We start from the raw sequence: 16,216 nt of genomic DNA, 5'->3' as shown, positions 1-16,216 counted from the left end.
TGAGTAACTGGTTGTAGCAAGTCTCTTATTTACAGGGAAAAAGAAAAATATTTCTCTATGCAAAAATAAATATTCTCCATCAAACCTGTCACCATATGCCCCAGATACTCTGATACCAGGCTATGAAAGTAAACTTAGTTATTGTTCCTTCCTCATAATAATAAATGAAGAAAAAATATTCTTTCCAAATCTCCCCACTTCACAGCTTCATAATCAAGTTCAAGTGTAGTGACATTACCGCTATATACCTGCTTGATGTATCCTGGAGCTACAAGACTAGTACATAGTGGGTATTTGGCTCGTGTGAAATTATAAAAAGCAATTGTTCCTCTCCCCCAATCATATGTATGTGACAATTACCTGCAAAGAGAGGTACATAAAAATAGACAATGTTTAATGAAACCGAAGTATTATTTGAAGATGAATCAAATAAAGACGATTTAAAAGCTGCAAGACTCTGAAATGTATGATGAGTATGCCATGGGCTCGTTGGGATTCTGATTTGGAGAATCCCTATAAAACTGGAATGGGGCAGTCCTTTCCTTCTCAAGGCCATGCTCCTATCAGCTTCCCTGAGTCTAGCGAGAAATGTTAGTGTGTGGCTCCTTCCTCACCTTCCTGGAGCTGGCATGGTGTGTGCAATGCAGAGGATACTGATTTATACAAGTGGGAAGTGACGACCCAGCTTGTCCTCCTGTACTGACCCTGGAGGCCCAGGGAAGGCCAGCGAAGAGGTTTTTCAGCAAAAGTGGCCTTCTTTTGTAGCTGAAAGCACTGAACTTGAGGCCACTATCATAAATATCAATGGCTTTTTACCTGGCATGCCGGTGAACCTTACTAACCTGAAATATTTTCTGGGCTGGTGACACTGGAGCCTCTAATGACTTTTTAGTCGGCTGCCTCTGTATTTAATGTGTTTTCAACATTTTTGGCTGAACTGCTTTCCAAAAAGATTTGCCCAGTAATTTCAGCCTAAGCTGTCTAAAATATTATAGAACACTTGTTGCTGGGAATAATATTTTCCGTGATAAAATCCCTGCAGCATTGTGACATGTTAAATATTTTTTAGATAATTTTGTATATGTCTCACCTTTCAAGGGAATGGGAACCTCAGTTCCTGGTGGACAGGTGGTGAGTAAGGAGATCTGACCCCTCCTCAGTAAATGGTGTGAATTATTCCATTGGAAGCATCCAGTCACATTATGGTCTGGAGTACTGGGAAGCCATTTTTTTTTAACGTGCTTTAATTGCTTTTTGCTGGGCCCAGGGATATTTATGGGTTAGGAGATTGCCAAGTTATTTATTAGATGGAGTATCTAGGGATAGACTAATATAAATCACTTAGGCCAGTATTGAATATACCAGACACTCAGTAATTTAAAAAGCTTTAATAAAAATGCTAAAATATGAGACTTGTCTTTGGCTGTAATGAGACTCAGTTATCATGTTTTTATCAGCAATATTCAGTCACAGACCCCCCTGCCTTTTTCAAGAGTAAGAAAATGTGGATATAATCCTCATTTCCGTACTCTCCAGGTTTGTTGGAATTGAGGAAGGTTTTAAAAATTTGAAAAAAGGCTTACATAATAATTATTTGGGAAGCTAATTGCTGACTGAATTCCTCATTCTTAGAAATCCAAGAATTACAAGTAATGTTTTTTGTGGATCCAGCATGATAGTGAGTGGGGAAAACAACGTGGGGGTATATATGGCTAAACTTGGCTTATGTGTTGTACTTTCTATAAAAGAACCATTACTGTGTATGCTACACTCAAGCCCTGGTCTACAGAGAACAGAGTCAAAACTCATTGTGGGCCGGGCACGGTGGCTCACGCCTGTAATCCCAGCACTCTGGGAGGCCGAGGTGGGCAGATCATGAGGTCAGGAGATTGAGACCATCCTGGCTAACATGGTGAAACCCCGTCTCTACTAAAAATACAAAAAAATTAGCCAGGCGTGGTGGCGGGCACCTGTAGTCCCAGCTACTGGGGAGGCTGAGGCAGGAGAATGGCATGAACCCAGGAGGCGGAGCTTGCAGTGAGCCGAGATGGCGCTGCTGCACTCCATCCTGGGCGACAGAGCGAGACTCTGTCTCAAAAAAAAAAAAAAAAAAACCAAAAACTCATTATGTTTAGAACCAATGGAAACCCTGAGAACTCAAAATGTAGTTGTTAATTTGTTTTACTGGAAATACTAAATTAATGGTCTATTCTACACGATTTTTTGTTTTTATTTAAATCTTTTTCTTTTTTAGAGACACTTGGAGACACTGTACTCCCAGGCTGGAGTACAGTGGCACAATCACACCTAACCATAGTCTCGAACTCTTGGGCTCAAGCAGTCCTCCCGCCTCAGCCTCCCGAGTAGTCAGGACTATAAGTGCACGCCACCATGCCTGGCTGTGTGTGTGTGTGTGTGTGTGTGTGCGCGTTTTAAAGAGACAGGGACTTGCTATATTGCCCAGGCTGGTCTAAAACTCCTGGTCTCAAGCAAACCTTCCACCGTAGCCTCTGAAAGTGTTGGGATTACAGGTGCGAGCCACCGCTCCTGGCTTGATACCATTTCATAGTTTAAAAATTATATTTACTTTCATCATGTCATTTATTCACCGCTAGAACCTTTTGAAGATAGCTCTATCATCCGCATGCCACCAAATACTGCTTATTTTAATAAAATTACCCAACGGAAGAATGATCCCCAAGCTCAGACCCTTTCCCTTCTCTTCCTACAGTAGACCAGTAGACAAGATGATGGACAAGTGCCCATTTCTTAAACATTTTCCAAATCCCATCTTCCTCCCAAGATAAAGAGTTTCTGTATCTGTTCCCAGATAATTTTCTTCTTCAATTCTGTTATAGACTTGAACACACAATGACCACAACTTGGGTGCAGGGGTGAGGCACAGTGATCGAATCTTGGCAGCACAAAGCAGGTGGGAGAAGACAAGAGGGGTGGGTGTTCAGTCATAGGCAGGAAATTTACTGGGAAGTGTACCTAGGCTGATTCCAGATAGATGGCCTGAGGGTGAGGCTGCATCCTAAGGGGCAGCCAACTCTGTTGAGACACCCCCTGGCCCCCAACATTGCTACTCAGGTGAGCAAAACATGACAGAGACCTGCAGCCCGTTCATCCTTGGAAAGCTCGGGGTGTGGGCAGGAGTCTGTCAATACTCCCATGTCGCCAGGTGCCAGGCTGCAATATGGAGCAAGCCAGCGAGGCTCAGAGAGGCTGGGTGAATCTGTCCTGCTGATGTGGCTTCCAGAAGCTGTGCTCCAGACCCGGATGGAGACTGGGTCCTATGTAGGGTTCTAGAATAAACTTAGAAGAAGGGTCATGGAAGAAACTACATTTCCCCTCAAAAGTTTAGGATGGGGAACAAAGATGGACACACAAAAGTCATTTCAGAAAGCAATGGCAGACAGATCTGCTGGACAGTGACCAAATCAGGAAGGCCAGGAGCTGATGGAGACCAGGAGGGGCATGAAATCCTAGGAGTGGACACATCTGGCCTAATTCTCAGCCCAGGCATCATTCCACATCTACCTTCCCCAGCTGGGAGTGGCTTAAAATGTGATAGGACTGAGGCGGAAGACTGGAGGCCTCAAGGACCGTCAGTGAGAAACTGAGGAATTCAGGCTGCTTGATCTGGGCCAGGAATGTCCCTGCTCACACTTCTCACTGATCATCTGTAACCAAGGATCACTAAATTACAGGTCCAGGAATTAAAGCAGAGAGTGAGAAGATGCTGGACTTCCTCTTCTTTGCCTCATTTGGTTTTCTCCCTACTCAGTGCAGCAGGTGCTTTTCGCATGACCTACTTTTCAGATCATCAAAGTGAGGGCCACTTCTGTTCCAAACCTTGCAAGACTTCTGTTTTACCCATCTCACTGTGTCCAAACCAAAAGCCCTGCCAGCAAGAGTGGAGAGACCCTGGCCTTTGAAGCCAGGCACATTGGATCACCTCAAGCTGTGGCCTGGCTGTAGCTGAGACCTTGGGTTCTGCAGTCAGTCAACAGGAGACACATCTTAGCCTTTCCTCTTCCAGGCTTTGTGACATTTAGCAAGTTATTTAACCCCCCTCTGCTTCTATTACCTAATCCTTAAAATGTGAAGTAGTAGTAAAACTGCCATGTAGGGTTTTCATAAGATGAAGTAAGTGATGTGCGGCAAACTTTGCACAGTGCCACTTGACACTTATTAAGTTCTCAATAAATGAGTTGCTGGCAAAAAAAAATCTGGATATAGAACAAAGAGCCCATAACATTGTCATTTACTATGTGCCAGGCACTGTGACAAAACCCTTTTATATTCATTTACCATTTATTCCTCACAGTGACCCTATAAGTTACCTATGATCACTATGCTGTCCTGCAGTTTGAGAAACTGAGATTAGAGAAGTCACACAACTTGCTCAAGGTCACACTGTGAATAAGAGGGAGGGAGCTCGGGTTGTAGGAACAAGAGACTGCCATGACCGTGTTAAAGAAGAGGGTAGAGAAGGAGAGAGGTCTGAAACTCGCTCCAGGGAGGCTGGAAATACTCAGGGGCCTTCCTGCAAGAGAGAGACTTGGGTTGACAGAGGTCATGGGCTTGGCCACCACCTCACAGCAAATGCTTGACAGAACTGGGACTGGAACCAAAGTACTTCCTCATGGGCAAAATGGGAAGTTAGAGCGAGGGGCATTCCTAACATCTATTTTGACTTGAAAAATCTATGATGTAAATTAAACCCTGTGATCCTGAGTGTGTGTGTGGCCAGAAGGACTCTCCAGGGAGCCTACAAGTCAGGGGGGAAGGGAACAAAAGGAGCCTCCCAGAGGGAGGGCACCTCCATGCCCCAGAAAGAAGAGAACTCGACAAGAAAGACTCTTTTGCCGTATTCAGTTCCTCTGATCATGGTCACTTGTCTGAATTGTGCAAATTAAAAATAGGAAGTGTGTGTCTGAGTCTATAAATAACTTCTGTAAGAGACACTATGGAGACAACAGTCACAGATGAACTTAGCAGAGCCTGAGAGCTTTGTGATGTCACCCAGTCCCTGGCATGTATTCATGTATGTGTTATTCAGAACCATTTGTTCTCATTCCCTATCATTTCTCTCATCAAAATAGAGCCAAGAGGAGAAAAACAATCAGAATGGAGTGGGTCTATTCTGCAGCACAAAGTAAAGCCATATCACACCAGGACATGGCGGGAGTCTGACTCACACTCAGAGTATATAAGACCAAATAACGTGGATCTGGCCCTGCCTCAAAGAATAGGATGTGACTTCATGCAATTAACCTAGTTCCAATTTGCTGGCTGCCCCCCTGGATCCTGAGAGGTTGTATTTTTCTGAAAATCTCCTGGCATTAGCAGTTACATTTAGCACACATTGATTGAGCACCTACCAGATACCAGGCATTGTGCTGAGAAGCACCTGGAATACTGAGATGAACAAATGACAGTTCTTAATTATAAGGATCCCCAGTCGAGTGAGTGAGACATAGAAAACAATAGAACAGTGTGAAAAGTGCTGTGACACTAACCACATATCCTGCCATTCACCAGGCTCTGTTTATTTTACTCCCAAATGTCACTCAAATCTCTCCCTTTTGGCTCATCTCTCCTACTACTGCACTTGTCTAACCTTCTACCATTTCACTTTTGGACAACTCCCTAGCCAGTTTCATTTTCACTTGCTCAACTTCAGTCTATTCTCCACACTGCAGCCAGGAGTGACCAATTCCCAGTGGAAATCTGTCATGCCTGCATCACTTGTCATTATCATCATTATCATCATCATCATCATCACTGCCACAATCATCACCACCAACATCACTGCTATCATCATCAGCATTATCATCACCACTACCATCATCACCATAATTACCATCACTATCTTCACCACCCTTATCACCCTCAATATCACCATCACCATCACCATCTATTACCATCATGATTACCATCATCACCTTCATCACCATCACCATTATCATCACCATCACCATCATTATTACCATCATCATCACCATAACCATTACCATCAACATCACCATCACCATCACCATCTATTACCATCATCATTACCATCATCACCTTCATCATCATCATCACCATTATCATCACCATCACCATCATTTTACCATCATCATCACCATAACCATTATCATCAACATCACCATCACCATCACCATCTATTACCATCATCATTACCATCATCACCTTCATCATCATCATCACCATTATCATCACCATCACCATCATTATTACCATCATCATCACCATAACCATTATCATCAACATCACCATCACCATCACCATCTATTACCATCATCATTACCATCATCACCTTCATCATCATCATCACCATTATCATCACCATCACCATCATTTTACCATCATCATCACCATAACCATTATCATCAACATCACCATCACCATCACCATCTATTACCATCATCATTACCATCATCACCTTCATCATCATCATCACCATTATCATCACCATCACCATCATTATTACCATCATCATCACCATCACCATTATCATCACCATCACCATCATTATTACCATCATCATCACCATAACCATTATCATCATCACCATCACCATCACCATCTATTACCATCATCACCTTCATCATCATCATCACCATTATCATCACCATCACCATCATTATTACCATCATCATCACCATCACCATTATCATCATCACCATCACCATCATTATTACCATCATCATCACCATAACCATTATCATCAACATCACCATCACCATCTACTACCATCATCATTACCATCATCACCTTCATCATTATCATCACCATTATCATCACCATCACCATCATTTTACCATCATCATCACCATAACCATTATCATCAACATCACCATTATCATCATCACCATAATCACCATCACTATCTTCACCATCTTTATCATCATAATCACCGTTATTATCACTATCACTATCATCATCTATCACCATCACTATCTTCATCACCACCTTTGTCATCAGTACCATGATTTTCATCATAATAATCATCATCAGCAGCAGCAGCAGCAGCATCACATCTTTAAACATTTTAACGTATCACTCAACTGCTGTTACAAAAAGATTGAAAATCTTAGTGTTTATTCAAAGAATCTGTAAGTTCCAGGGTCTACCTGCTCTTTCAGCCTCAGTTTCTGAGATTCACTATGTTCACTTCATCCACACTCACTGAAGCTCATCATGCTCTCTGTTTTGTGGATCCTTTGCACAGGCTGATCCATCTGCCCAGCTCTGCCCACAACAAACCCTTCACCAAACTCACCAACCAGTAAAAAGTCCCTAGTATGGGCTATCATGGAGCTTTGAACCACTTCATAGCATAGCCAGAGTGAAATCACACTTAGATTCTCATGATGACTTACCAGCGTCAGTGTTCTCCTGTATACACTAAGCTCCATAATTTACACGAAAAAAGGACCTTGTCTATTTGTCATTCTACTTCCAATGTAATGCCTAGTTCATAGTGGGAACTCAAAAAATGTTTTCAATGAATATATTAGATCATTACACATAGGTTGTCATGGAACACAGACATACATTTATCTGTAGAATGTGGGAACTGATGGAGAGAAGGTATTCTATCTCAATACCAGTTTTCAAGTATGAGTGAGAGTTGAGCGTATGGATGGATGGGGAAGATGGCTCATGGGCAGAAGAAACAACACCTGCAAAAGTGTGGATTCATGAATTAACATGAGGTATTTGGAGCATTGCCAAATGGGCTGATGTGACTAGGACTGTGTGAGCTGTCTTGGAAAGAGAAGAGGAAACAGTGGGCAAGTAATGAGAAATGGGGAGTTAAGCAGACATTATGCAGTATTATTCAAGGAACTATCAATAAATGAAAAGAATATTTTCTGAGAACTCGTGTGTGTTCAGTTGTCGTCTCTCCTTGTAGTACAAGACCTCATAAGAGATGATTGGCCATGATTAATGTTTTTATAAAACTTTTATGAAGATACAATTCACATACTATAAAATTGTCCTTTATTAAGAGAACAGTTCAGAGCTTTTAGAATATGCACAGGTTGTACACTAGTCACCACTATCTAATTCTAGAATATCTTTATAATTCCAATAGGAAGCTCCACCTCCATCAACAGTCACTTCTCATTTATCTCTCTCCCTAGCTCCTGGCAACCACCAATGCATTTTTTATCTTTATGGATTTTACTATTCTGGATATTCTACGTGAATGGAATCAGACAGTATGTGGTGTTTTGTGTTTGGCTTCTTTCACTTAATATTTACATGGTTCATTCACATTGGGTCACATATCAGTACTTTGTTTCCTTGTATAGTTATATAATATTCCATTGTATAGGTGTATCACATTTTGTTTATCCATTCATCTCTTGATAGATATTTGACTTGTTTTAAAATTTTGTGTGTTCGGACTAATGCATGAGCTGTTGTGTGGATATATGCCTTCGTTTCTCATAGGTACATAGCTAGAGTAGAATTGCTGACCCATATGATAGCTTATATTTAGCCTTTTGAAGAACTTACAGACTGTCCTCCAAGGTGGCTGCACTGTTTTACATTCCCACCAGCTGTATTAGTCTACTAATTCTCCACATCCTTGTCAAAGCTTATTATTGTCCCTCTTTTTGATTAAAGTCATCATAGTGGATGTGAAGTGATATTTCATTGTGGTTTTGATATGCATTTTTTTCTGATAAATAATGGTGCTAAACATCTTCTCATGTGCATATTGGCCATTAGTATATCTTCTTTGGAGAATTATTTATGCAACTCCTTTGTTCATTTTTTAATTGGATTATTTGACATTTTATTGCTTTTACTTATTTTGACAGTAGTCCCTTATTAGATATGTGATTTTCAAATACTTTCTCTTATTTTGTGGATTTTCTTTTCACTTGCTTTTTGGTGTCTTTTTGAAGCACAAACACTTTTAATTTGAATGAAGTCCAGTTTATCTATGTTTTCTGCTATTGCTTGTGCTTCTTGTGGTATATCTTAAGAATTCATCACCTAATCAAAGGCTACGTAGTTTTTCTTGTGTTTTCTTCTAAGTTTTAGCCCTTACATTTAGGTCTTTGATCTATTAATGTTTTGAGTTGGTTTTTGTATATGGTATGAAGTAGGGGTCTAACTTCACTCTCTTGCAAGGGGATAGCCACTGGTCTCAGTACCATTCATTGAAAACACTATTCATTCCTCATTGAATTGACTTGGCACCTTGTTGGAAATGAACTGACTGTAAAATGTGGATACATTTTTGGATTCTCCATTCTATTCCATTAATATATATGCCTATCATTATGCTGATTTTTAATAGTGCATATTTCCTAAGAATGTGTTGGGAATTAAAGGAAGCAATGTGTATAACAGCACTTGATGCTAGGCTTCAAGAAATAAACATAAACGATTTTGTTGTTGCTGCTGGTGGTGGTATTACTCTGTTCCAGGAGGAGTTCACTGATAGACCCAACTTGTTCCTGAAAGATCATCAGCTCCCAGGGTTTTAGACCAGAACAGACCTGGGGATTTGCAATCCAGTGCCTCCATTCTAAAGCTAACCAAAACAAATTAACAACAATGCACACATACAAACACACAAGTGCACATACAGCTCTAGCCAGGTACATTAAATGATTAGCAAAAGGTCACAGAGCTACAGAAGGAAAATGTTCAGAATCTGCTCCTCCTTACACTTCATGCAGTGCTTTTTGCAAAATATTATACTATTTGAGTATACAGAATATCACACAACCTAGCCTAGATAAATGCCATAATTCCCAATTTGCCTCTGGTTTAAGAAGTAAACATTTCTATTAAAATGCAAAAAGGTAACCCCATAAGGATAAAACATTGGATCTTTAAAAGTCTTTTTCTGTATTATTTTTATAAATTAGCCTTGAGTGTTTAAAATGGTAATGAAAAGTATTTCACATTTATATTAGCTTTTACATGGTCTCTTAGTATTTTGTTATTCCCTGATAATAATAACAACAGTAAAGTAAAAAAATAATAATAGCTATTTAAGCCGTTTTGAAATAATTATCACTAATCTAATCTCCATATCTCTGTGATGCAAATATTTTTACGCCCATTTCACAGTAGAGTAACCTGAAACTTAATGGCTTAGGTCATTTTTTTAAAAAATCACATAGAAAATACTTGGAAAAAAATTGTATTCAAACCTTAGCCCCTGTGACTCCAAATCCCAAGATTTCTTTTTCTAACTCTGACATACAGTCTTAAATAAAACAATTAAGACTAGACAACCACTTGACAGAGACAGGGCAAGGTTGAGATGCAGGGAAGGCTGCCTTTGCAGTTACCTTGTGGCGCCATCTCTAATGGGGAGCAGGTCCTGGAGGGACAGGATGCTGAGGGATGTCATGGAAGCTGGGTGGCTCTGGGTGACTGGGAGGGTACCAGACAGAATGGATGCCCCTTGCAGGGGTGTAGCAATGACTCGTAATCTTGGCTGCATGCCAAATTCACCTTGAGGACTTTCTGACACTGTTACTCCCTGTTCTGATTCAGATCTAATAATCTGCCATTTAAAAAAATTCCCAGAGAGTTCTTGACAATGTGGGAATTCTTGACAATGTGTACAGAATGAGGAAGCAGCCTTCAATACGCACCTGCTTTTGGCCAAGGATTGAACTCAGAGTTTTACCCATACCTTCACCCTACCCATAAGCAGGTGTCATGAGCACTCCCCCTGGGAGAGGAAACTGGCAAGATTCAGAACTCACCTGCGCTCAGGCGTCCAGTTGAAGTGAGGCCAGGACCAGAGTCCGGAGCTGTGTGACCCCAAGGCCAGTGCTGTCCTGGTGACCTGAACCCCTCTCAGTGGGTCTGACCCTGAGGGTGAAGACTGTGTCCCAGCATCCTGCCTTATGGACACACTTCAGTTCCTTTATCTTGTCCTGTCTACCTCAAAGCTGTTGTCAAGACCAAATTAGATAATAAAGCCCCAAATACCCATCACATATGAGGTATCATTACTTATTACATTGCTAAAGATGTGGGCAAGGCTGAGGTAGGGAGCAGCAGCAGACACCTGTGCATCTGGTCCCAGACCCACTTTGCTTCTGCCTCTCAGCTGAGATGAGGTCTGGGTCCTGGCTGAGCAGGACATGGTGCTGAGGTCTTGTACCCTGTTCCTTCTAGAAACAGACACCCCTTAAAAGAAAATATTTTAAAAGCCAAGCAATTTCTTCATACACATGTGAGATTTGCCATACGCATTTGCTTAGGCCCAATAGCTCAGTTTAAGAGGAGGAAATTGATGGTTAGTCATTGAATATGCACGTTTTACTCTGATAGCTAGAGTGTTTATGCACATATATACTCTACATATACTCTATGTACATATGAAATATATAGTAATGTTATACTATATTAAATATAGTATACAATATACTATACTATATTATTATATATAACATATCATATAATGTATTTAAATATATATGTGTGTGTGTATCTCCAAGGTAAGCTTCATTTAGTTATAAGTCCCAACTTAAAGTTGGAAACTAAGATTTAGAAAATGAGCAATTAGGCACAGATTAAGCCGTTTCTCTGATTCTAAATGGCGTGAACAATATCAATAATGAGTATATACAAAGGCTAATAGCAGCTAACATTTACCAGATACTTCCTTATTTCCATGCATTATGCTCCTGTGTTCAATACATTTATATTTAGTTCTTGCAACAACCTGAAGAGACAAGGTTTTCATCCCCATTGTACAGATGAGGAGCCATGGGCTTAGGCTCAGTAAATAAAAGTTGTCCAATGCCAAGCGGGTCTATTGGACTTCAGAACCAGAGGCATGTTCCCTGGCCTCTCACTGCTGTTTCCACCACATCATATCAACTTTATGCAGGGTGGGGTTGGTATGTGCAAAGTCACACATTTCAATCCCAACTAACTTTACGGAAAGACATGTTTCATCTTTGGGAAAGCCTTTTCCAGCTCAAGTCTGCTCTCTCCCAAGTACACAATCATTTGAATAAAACAGTATACAGAGTAGTCATTTATTTATTTAGCAAGTTTTTATTAAGCATCTATTAAATATTGTGTGGCAAGCATAGTTCTATTTACCGGGAGTGTAGTGGTTTGTAAAGTAGATAGTTTAGTGGGCCAGAGAGATGTTAAACAAATAGTCATATACGTGGGTATAAAAGCCCAAAACTTTGTATGTATTATACAAGAAAATGTAAAGGTTGAGGAGAGATTGTAACAAGAGGACCTGAATTAGATATTGGGGGCAGGGGACTGGGATCATTAGCAAAGACTTCTCCGGGGAAGTAACATTAAAACTGAGCCCAGAAAAAAAATTACACACGTGAAGAATAGGATGGTGAGGATTTCAGGGAGAGGATAGAGCAAGTGTCAGTCTCTAGGATGGGAAACACTTGACACATTATCAGATACTGAATTTAGAAACCCATGCACTCATACATTATGTTTATAGGGATAAAGAAGATGTTACTGCATGTCAGTCATTGTGTGTATAATAGGAATACGAGGGTACCTATCACAGATCCTGTCCATGGGGTAGTTCAGTTGCAAAGATAAATGGTATGATAAAGGCATAGACAAGAATGTCTTGGGGAGAGAAAGGGTGACTCAGACATCACAAGTAAGTTCTGAATGTGAGTTGAGAACTGGAGAGTGGGTGGATCAGATGGCACAGGTATGGGAATGGGTTTTCCAAGCAGAGGGAATTGTGTGTATAAAGGTACAAAGTTGAGAGGATGATGGAGCTCTGGAGAGAGGCTTTAGAGAAGGACCTAGAAGTTATGTTTTGGACAGACTGCAAAACAAATGGTTTTGTAAATCCTGTTAAGAAGTTTTAGGCCTTCCATCTTTATCAAGGGGCACATGTGGGATGTTTTAGGCAGAAGCAAGATATTTAAAAGATAACTGTGGAATTTCTATCTCCGTCTATCTGTCATCTATCTGTTTATCTATCTATCTATCTATCTATCTATCTATCTATCTATCTATCTATCTATCATCTATCCCTTTCTGTCTACCCACATACTTACCCAACTTCTGTCAATATATCATCTGTCTCTCTATATTTCTATCTATACTGATCTTTCTTCTGCCTAGCTATTACCCATCTATCATCTATCCAAAATGACCACGTTTTGAAGTTACCGTAGTTGTGCATTTAACCCTCTGCACAATCTATGCAAAGGCCCTATTGTAAAACACCACCATCAGTGAAAAGGTAAGCAGATACCTACGGCACCAGCAGGGGAGGCTCAACAGCGTCTGCACAGATGACACACTGTGCTATTTATTATCCTTTAGTTAAACTCTGTGGGTCCTACCATTTCCTTTGAGTAATTTGGGCATTTCAGGTAAGGTTATTATTCATTTCTTTATGTTTATATGTATATTTACAAGCAGTAGCAATATGTATAGATTCATTTGCTACAGATACTCGTCTAAAAATTAAACAAAGATCACCTGCCAAAATATGGAGAAGCATTTAAAAGCTATCCCCAAGTGTTCCTTTCTTCACAAAGTCATCATGGAAACAAGGTAGAGTTGTAGTGATAATTGCGGAATTCAACTCAGATTTGAATTTACATTAAAAGTATTGAATACCTTCCTTGGCAAGCAGCATGCATGGCCCTGGGGAAACCAGGACAGTGATAATAGGCTCCTCCTGTTGTGGCCTGCAGTGTGCAGGGGGCGCTGACGTGAATGGGATGGTTTTGTTCATCATGGCAGGTGCTGTGAGGGAAGATGCTCTGGGAAGACATTTGAAGCAGAGTTCACAAACACGTGAAGGCTTGTGGATGGACATTTTGTTTGGGGAATTGGTCAACAATAAACAAAGAGGAATCATAATACAGTGAGAGGAACTCTTGTTTACTGACCCTATAATTTTGATCAATTTATCTCCTCATGCCTCAGTTTCTTCAATATTAATGGTGAGAATATTTATTTGATTTATCTCACCATTTGTAAGGAGCTTGTTTATCTCAATAAACAAGGAATTTGAAAACAACAAAGTTGCTTATTAATGTTAGTTTCTAAGGATATTGTAATTAAGAAGAGAAGGAACTTCCCTTTCTGCCAGTTCATCCTCTGCACTTCCTTTTCTGTTAGCGATCCACACCCTAACACTGTAGTTATCGTTCCTCCTTGGAGAAAATGACAGAGAACATGACGGAGCTACAGAGGATGGCATACAACACTACCTGGGCTTAGTAGGAACGTCTCGGTTAGCCTTTGCGATCCTACTTCAGGAAGCTCTTTCCTCATGGGTAACATAGACTGAGCGCCTGAGCAATGAGGATGACATGCTAAGCATCCATGGAGTTTTCCATATCTCTTAATCCAGCATCCTTCACACTATCGGATGAGGTACGATGTCTGTGGAAAGAACAGTTCTGAGTTGGTGGCTGTGCTGAGTTCTATCCTGAGGCATCATAGCTGCCTCCATTCAATGAATGTGCTTTCCCCAGCTGTGTGTAACTTACTATTAGGGAGCCTTTAGGGTCTGAAAAAAAAATTAAGACAAAAAACTTCAGATGGCCTAACAGTTCCGGCTGAAGCAGACATTATTTTGAGAATATTTTGGAAGTTGCACTCGAGTTGTTGCTTTACAGAAGTGAAAAAAGTATTGACATTTCTAAGCCCAGAACTATTTTTTAACAAGCTAGAAAATATAGGAAAAAGAAAAAAAAAAAAAACAGGTAGAACATTTTTCTCAAGAGAATGCAGTGTAGCTACAATGTACGCTATTTTTCCCCAGCATGTATTTGGGTAACGTATGTGCACTGAAATTTCAGGCCAAATCCTAATGCAGAAATAATCCCAAATATGGCAGATTTATAAGATAGGCAATTTTTATTTATTTGCTAATGTAGATTAAGAGCTCAAATGTTCTACTTGTTACTCATGGCTTCTCCTTGAAAAGACTTACCTGTAAGGTCTCAGCAGCATAAAACTCCAAGCTGCAAAATCGTCCGAATTCAGCATTTGCCATAATTCTCCTTTGCCATCAGCTCAGCTCAGGTTTGTTTGGAATTGACCTGCCCTGTACCTGTTTGGTAATTAATAATTCACAATTAAATTGGCAGTACAAATACATCAGCATGTCTGCAGGCTTGGAGCCTCCGCTCTGTGTTATCTTCCTTTTATTTGAGGATCTGAAAGAAAATTGGAAAGAAAGGTTTGAGTATCTAAAATCTTCCATTCAAAGCTTTACCTCCCTTAGTTTTGGGATTTCTTTTCAATCTGTTTTGGATCTTTCTTTCAAAGAGAAATTAAGCATGTACCGTTGTCAGGCTCTGTGATTTACACTGAGGAGTAGAGATGTGTGTGATTCCACACTTGCCCTCCAGCTCCTCATTCTCCAGGTGCAGAGACAGTCAGAAGACAATAAGCTGCCATACATAGAGCACGTTCAAAGCCCTCCCTGGGACAGGTCTAAACAAAACGCAGCAGAAGAGATGACTGCTTCTGCTTTCAGGATGTGGGGAGAGGTTAGGGCAAATGGCAGAGGAGAGAGGATGTTGGGGTACCCTTTGAAAGATGAATCATATCTGTTGGTAGGGAATCAAGAAAAGACAGTCAAGGAAAAGGAAAGTTATGGGAGTGCTGATGCTTTTAAAACATTCAGGAGAAGATAAGGGGCCAGTGTGTGCCATGTGCTTTGTTAGAGGAAACGGGGCCTGAGATGAGGTTTGTTGGTGGGTTTGGGGGTTCGACTCCAGAGAGCTCAGGTCATGCAGAAGGATTTGTTTGTTAAACGTGGTAGGCCGTTCTGGGGTAAAGGAGAAAGGAGGAGAGCAGTTTGATTCCATGATTACTTGGAAAGATTGCTCTGGCTATGTGTAGGGAATAGATTGGTGGGACCCCAAAATGGAAAGAGGCCAGGTGGAAGGTTCCTGGTGGGAGGCTACTGCAATTATCTCTGTGAAAAGTGGTGAGAAACAACCAAGACAGTGGTGGTGATAAATAAGAGGTGAGAAGCAATCTGGGCGTTTTCCAATACTGACCTTTGAGTTGAAGAGAATCAAGGCCTGGAGGTGAGACAGTAAGACCAGGTGTCATTTTAGGCTAAAATTTGTAGTGCTGTGGGTACACGGGCATGATCCTGGCTCATGAGAGGAAAACTGTTGTTTGTGAAATATGTTTTTCCTGACATCATCATGATCGTCGTCATCAT

The 16,216-nt window shown here is 40.7% G+C and overlaps 1 protein-coding gene across 3 annotated transcripts in view; it reads left to right on the top strand.

Moving 5' to 3' along the window:
* The window catches only part of OPCML (opioid binding protein/cell adhesion molecule like), a 1,159,273-nt gene that overhangs the window by 1,021,491 nt on the left and 121,566 nt on the right, over positions 1-16,216 (top strand). The window lies entirely within an intron of this gene.

This window comes from Chlorocebus sabaeus, chromosome 1, assembly GCF_047675955.1.
Source record: "Chlorocebus sabaeus isolate Y175 chromosome 1, mChlSab1.0.hap1, whole genome shotgun sequence".
NCBI classification, from domain to species: domain Eukaryota; kingdom Metazoa; phylum Chordata; class Mammalia; order Primates; family Cercopithecidae; genus Chlorocebus; species Chlorocebus sabaeus.
The sequence above is the reverse complement of the archived record's forward strand: the minus strand, read 5'-3'. Positions and strand labels throughout refer to the sequence as shown.